The sequence below is a fragment of the Lepidochelys kempii genome, chromosome 2 (assembly GCF_965140265.1).
Source record: "Lepidochelys kempii isolate rLepKem1 chromosome 2, rLepKem1.hap2, whole genome shotgun sequence".
NCBI lineage: Eukaryota > Metazoa > Chordata > Testudines > Cheloniidae > Lepidochelys > Lepidochelys kempii.
Genome location: NC_133257.1, coordinates 5,490,767 through 5,496,843, shown reverse-complemented (window position 1 = coordinate 5,496,843; position 6,077 = coordinate 5,490,767).

Here is a 6,077-nt window from a genome sequence, read left to right as displayed (position 1 = left end):
TCTAATCCAGTGATTCTTAACCTTTTCTATACCGGGTTCCAACAGCAAATAGGGTGGGGACCCTCTCCCTGCCTTCTAGGCACAGAGAGAGGGATGAGGATCACCAGTGCAGCTGGCCAGTACTGAGAAGCTCCATCCTCTGAAAAAGTTCCAGTTGGTGATAAATCTTTCTGTCCCAAATCTCCCAGCACCCTAGGCCACCTACCTCCTGGCCTGGCAGGCTGCTGGACTGCCCTGGCTCCATGATGCCTCCAGCTGCCCGACTCCCCATCGGCCCAGCTGGCTGTGCAGCCCAAGGCACCAAGGGGCGGGGCAGCCCCACAGAGCGGGAGGCAGGCAGCACTGGGAATTGGGGAGCTCAAGGAGTGGGGCAGCCTGCCAGGCAGGCGGATGGGAAGGCAGGCAGCAAGGAGTTGCAAGGAGCAGGGCAGGTGGGAATTGTTGGGCAGACCAGGAAGCTGGCTGTCTGGGGAGTCAGCGGTGAGGAGAGTCAGGCAGCCTGGTGGTCCCCAGGCAGCACCCGGGGAGCCAGCGAGCATGGGGCTCCAGGGAGCGGAGCAGCCCACCAGGTAGGGAGTCAGGAGAACCACGGAGGCAGACAGCTACATCAGGGATGGGGAAGGAGACAGCCTGGGGAGATGGATGCTCGGGGATTTGGGGAACCCGAGTTCCCATACTTCCCTCCAGGCGGGCTGCTGGGGAGATGGGTGGTGAGCTGGCAGGAAGTCAGGCCGGTTTCTCTCAGAAGTTTCGGCCAAATCGACGTGTTCCCACAGAACATTGTCAAACCCCAGCTTGGGCGAGAACCCCTAATTTAAACCCATTTCCTTCCCAAGAGACTGCATCCTTCTCTTGGCTTTCTCCAGTCTGGTTTAAAATGCCCCAGAATATGAGGTTTCCACAGTTCTCTCATCATATATTATTATTTAGTGCTGAATTCCCGGGGGCGGTGGGACTGGCCTCTGTATTTCTGTTGCCTGAGGCTTGTCCATTAAAATGGGTTCCTGTGACCTTTCCTTTATTTACTTTGCAAAGTCAAGCACGCGAAAGTTAGGTGTGATGAACCTGCTCCGCCAGGGGACTACAACTCCCATCAGTCCCTTCCCCACAGCGCTTCCCTGTCTCCAGGCCAGCTAGGAGGAAGGACCCTGAGCTGAAAATGATGGGGCTCTTTTGGGAGGCAGCAGCCGCATGGCTAACCAGGAGCTGCAGAGAAGCAGGATGCCAAGAACTGTCTGCAGACCTAGGTGTGGAACAGGCTGCGTGCTGGGCATTGCAGACGGGTGCTGGTCTGTGTGGGGCTTACGGGGGACCAGCAGCAGCTGGGCACGGAGCCAGTGCAGAGGGGCCCCAATGAGAGACACTAACGGAGCCTGGCCTGGAAACTTCAGAGCTCCTATTTGCTTGAATAGGGACTGGCCTGGAGAGGGCACCCCATGCACTCGGTCTGAAGAGACCTGACTTGAGTGGACTGTCCCAGGGACTCAAACAAGAGCTGCTCTTGCTCACTGGGAACTGTAACTGCACAAAGGGTATTTGCAACCTTCCCTTTCCTGCCAGGCCTAGTAAAATACCCTTTCCCGTAGCCATGCCTCAGAGCGGTTACTGGGACCCGCCAGGGCTGGCATCTACACTGCTTGCCTCCAAGTCGCAGCACACCTGGCATGCTACTGGCACCCCAGGGTTTTTCCCCACAGGACAAGTGCCTCATTCAGTGCATCCAGGGATGGTCACACAGGGGGCAGAATTAAGTTGCTAGGGCAAGTAAAAACCTACCTGGCATTTGCTAGTTTTCGAGTGCTTGACTTTGCAACTTTAATGTAGTTTCTTGGGTGAGCTATTTAAGATTTAAATTACGGTAGCACCAGGGACCCCAATCAGGGCACAGGGATGATGCTGAGGGAGCTGCTAAGGGGGGCAAGAGCAGCGACAGCAAGAAAAGAGCCCTCGGGTAGGGTCTGCCTCATCCCACTTAATTGAGTTGGGGTGGTGGGCAGCAGCATTGACTGCATTGGGGCCAGGGGAGGCATTAGTAGAATTTGGGGCAGATGAAGCGGGGACTCTCCTCTTTCTCTACATCTCCCTCCACCTGATACCCCTGGCAGGGACCCTCTCCCAAAATCCCCAAGCCCCTCAGCTAGGACCTTCCTTTTTTCTGTAACCGACCGACTCAGGGCCTGCAGCAGGGCCAGTCTCTGGGCAACTTAATGAGCACATGAGCTGGCCTGCAGTAGGCTGCCTGATTGGCTATCTCCGCCCCACTGGTGGGAAGAGTCAGCAGACTGGCTATTAAGCCAAGCAGCTTCTCCTTCCTTCCTTGACTCACTCCAAGTAACCAGTCTTTGACCCTTGGCTCCAACTTCTGGCTACTGACTCCTGCTTTCACCACTGAGCATGACTCCTGCTGATCTATTTGTTTGACAGAGTGAGTAAACATCCCTAACAATAGGCTTCATAGTTAATAACCATCCTAATCAATTACAGCACAATGTGGAACAAAAACCAGATGTCCCGCAATTCGGCCGCTGGTCACAAGTGATGTTGGCTTGAGGTCACGCATGGGCAGGCTTGGGGGTCGAGAGCTGTTCTCTCTTCCGGAACTGCCAGCCACCGCTCAGCCAAGCCATTGCAAACTGGTTGGGAATTGTAGGTGCTGTGGCAGCAATGGGCCTGGAAGGTGGAGAGGCTGCAGCCTTACAAATCAGTTCAGGGAAGAGTCTGCCATGCATAAGGACCTGTGACAAGAGAAGGGATTCTAGGGTGATCAGATAGCAAGTGTGAAAAATCGGGATGGAGGTGGGGGTTAATAGGCACCTTTAAAAGAAAAAACTCCAACTCTAAAACTCTAAAAAACTTTTATAGGGACTGTCCCTATAAAATTGGGACATCGGATCACCAAAAGGAATTCTCATATGCTGCAGTTAATGCTCCAAACAACAAGACCAGTATAAACATTTCATACATACATGGGAAGGACCTTCTTTAGTTCCTGGCCAGCACCTAAACCTTCATCACATTCTTTGCAATATCTGTTATTTATCCATGGTTTAAATCCAGCCATTGCAACTTTCACTTTCTCAATATCTAACCCAGGGGTTGTCCACCTTTTTCTTTCTAAGGCCACCTCAACAGGCTACAAAAACTCCACAGCTCACCTGTGCCCGAACACCTGTTTTTCTGCATATAAAAGCCAGGACCAGTGTTACGGGGTAGCAAACAGGGCTATCCCTTTGGATTGTGCATTATTTGTAGATGCTACCTCCTCAGCCCTTCCTCTTCAGGTAGGCAAATCAAGTCTTTGGTGTGAGCCAGTGGCTAGAATGCTGGTCTGGAACTTGTGAGACCATCGTTGATTGTCTTCTCCACCACAGATTTCCTGGGTGACTCTTGGCAAGTTACTTACAGCCAGTTTTTTAAGGTGCCTCCACAAGGCTCCTTTGGAATGTCCACATCAAGCGACCACCGCTGACTGCGATTGTAACAACCGTCATTCACATCTATTCAACCTTTTATTAAAGACAGAAAAGACAGGGGAAAAACAGTTAAAGCATTTGAGATCTAAAGTGTTACCTGTAAAGGCTTTTACTGTACTGGAGATAAGGTGTAAATATTTAAGAGTGAAGAGAATTAACCACTGGACAACGTACCAAGGGCCATATTGGATTCTCCATCACTGGCCATTTTTAAATCAAGGTTGGATGTTTTTCTAAAGGATAATCCTTAGAAATTTTTTCAAGGAACTTCTCTGGCCTGTGTTAGATGAGATGACCACAATGGTCCCTTTCCAGCCTTGGACGCTATGAAACTTAGCGTTGCCAACTCTCATGAGTCTCATGATGATTATTGTTTTCCTTAAAGTCCCAGCTCCTGGACTCAGGTGGAGATGGGATGATTTACATCCTTAAAGAAAAAGCAAGTTTCAAGCCCTCGTGGCTGTAGAGAAAGTTTCAAAACGTGACCCCAGGGCACCCGAAAGGCTCCAAAGGTGGAAGGCAAATAAAGAGAACCCCAAATCTGGTAGCTTTACATCATGTCATGATTTTAAAGCCAGTCTCATGATTTTTGGTGAGCCTGACTTATGATTTTTGAGCATTTGGGGTTGGCAACACTGGGAACAACCCACACCCCTTATTCCCTTTTCCTTGAGCTGTATGGAGCCTTTTATACAGAGAGAGGCCTCTGCTTCGCTGTCTTTTAGAGGGGGTGGTCGCTGTTCTTCCTGGGGAAAAGAGTGACGGTTAGTGTAGATGGTTTGGAGCTACTGATGCTATCAGAGTCTGATTTAGATTTGGGGGGCGGGGTTGCATTGCTCTCAGCTTGTCTTAATGGTCACAGGCTCGCAGTGGTGTTGCAAAAGGTGGCGTAGATTTGGCCAGCTCAGCCAGCAGGCGAAAAGCACGGAATAAAAAAGAGAAGAGAGAAGGAAGGTCAGGAAACTAACCCTGGAGGGGGAAGGTGACAGCAGGAGCTTGAGTCTCACGTCCCTGGTGTTGTTCGGGAATTAGCTGAAGCTGGTGGAGATGGTGATGGCTCTCTGGCTCAGTCTGATCAGGAGGCCGTTCAGGATCAGGATGACGAAGGTCCAACGGTGTCTTGGTGGGTCCTGGAGCACCACGAGACGGTGGGGGTGGCTGCCTTGCAGGTGACGTTCACTTTTTCCAGTCCACCCCACTCCTCTTATGTAGTGACTCTGCCCCGCAACCTATAACTCAAAACAATCCAATTTGTACCAGTCTTTCCTAAATAATTTTACATAACCGGTTGAGCTGGACTTGTGTTACTTTGAACAACTTAGAGAACAGGCCTCTGCTCAACCAGTATCATCACCTGTATGGGGAAACTGAGGCACAGAGAGGTGAAATGACTTGCCCAAGGTCACACAAGGAGCCTGGGGCAGAGCCAGGAGCTGAACCCAAATCTTCTGAGTCCCATGCCAGTGATTTAACCACAAAATTATCCTTACTCCTCCCATCGGAGCCTCTGCCCTGGAAGACCCTCTGCCTTATACCATTGTTTCTGAGCAGTCAGGAAAGCCAGGGATGAGTCCGAATTTCAAGGCAACTATCTTCATTAAACTGGAGTTAAGGTTGAAAGTGCATCTCCGTACCTTAAGGGTTAAAAACTATTGCTACAATTTTGTAGTTATAATAAAACCCCCAAATATTAGAATCTCCGTAAATTCATTTATATTAAATTTAAGAGAAACCTAAGCAAGCCATTCAGCCAGTTTGAAGCTGGGCAGTCTTGTTTCTGTAAGGTTTGTCCCTCTCGAATACTGATATAAACCCAAATGTGCTTTTGTCCTATCATCGTGGACGCACAGAAGAGGCTCTTCACAGAGTGTGCTGTTCTGTCCCCACCAGAATGACCTCAGAGACACCACATTTGCAAGGTCACACCGTTATCACTCTGCAAAATGGCATCTTCCACGTGACATGACCATGGATGCACTGTGCGTGCGAAGTCACGCCAATGGAGGCAGGGTGGCACGTCCTGCAAAATGGCGCCCTCCATGCAGCTTGACCTTGCATGCCCAGCAGGAGCAAGAGGCACAACCTCAGGGCAGAGACTGGCACAAAGGGAACCTCTGGGCAGAGGAGAACATGGCACTCAGGTGGGGGACATGGACTAAAATGACCTAGTCACCCGCCGGGATGTTGGGGTGAAAGTTTTGTTGATGTTCTGCCTGGGCTTTGCTGTTAATAAGACACCCTCCACTAAGGGGTGCTGTTTAGCATTTAACGGCCTGTTTGGACTTGCCACTGCCCTGGGTTAGGGGGAAACAAAGTAATGGCTCACCTACAACACCACACCTGCCGGCATGGGGGCACTCTGGAATGACGACAAGGGCTTAAAGAAGTTTGCTCATAATGGCTGTTTTTAAATAGAGCCGCAGGGTTTTCTGTCACCACTCACTGACGATGGAAGGCAGGAATCGGAGAGACGCTAATAACTAACCTACAGACTGACCCTGCAGCGGTTTTGCTCCCCTAGCGTTTGCTCCAGTCCCATATGACACGTCTATGGGTGACTAGACTCACGCTTCATCCTGTCCAGCCTCAGTCATACGGACTGAA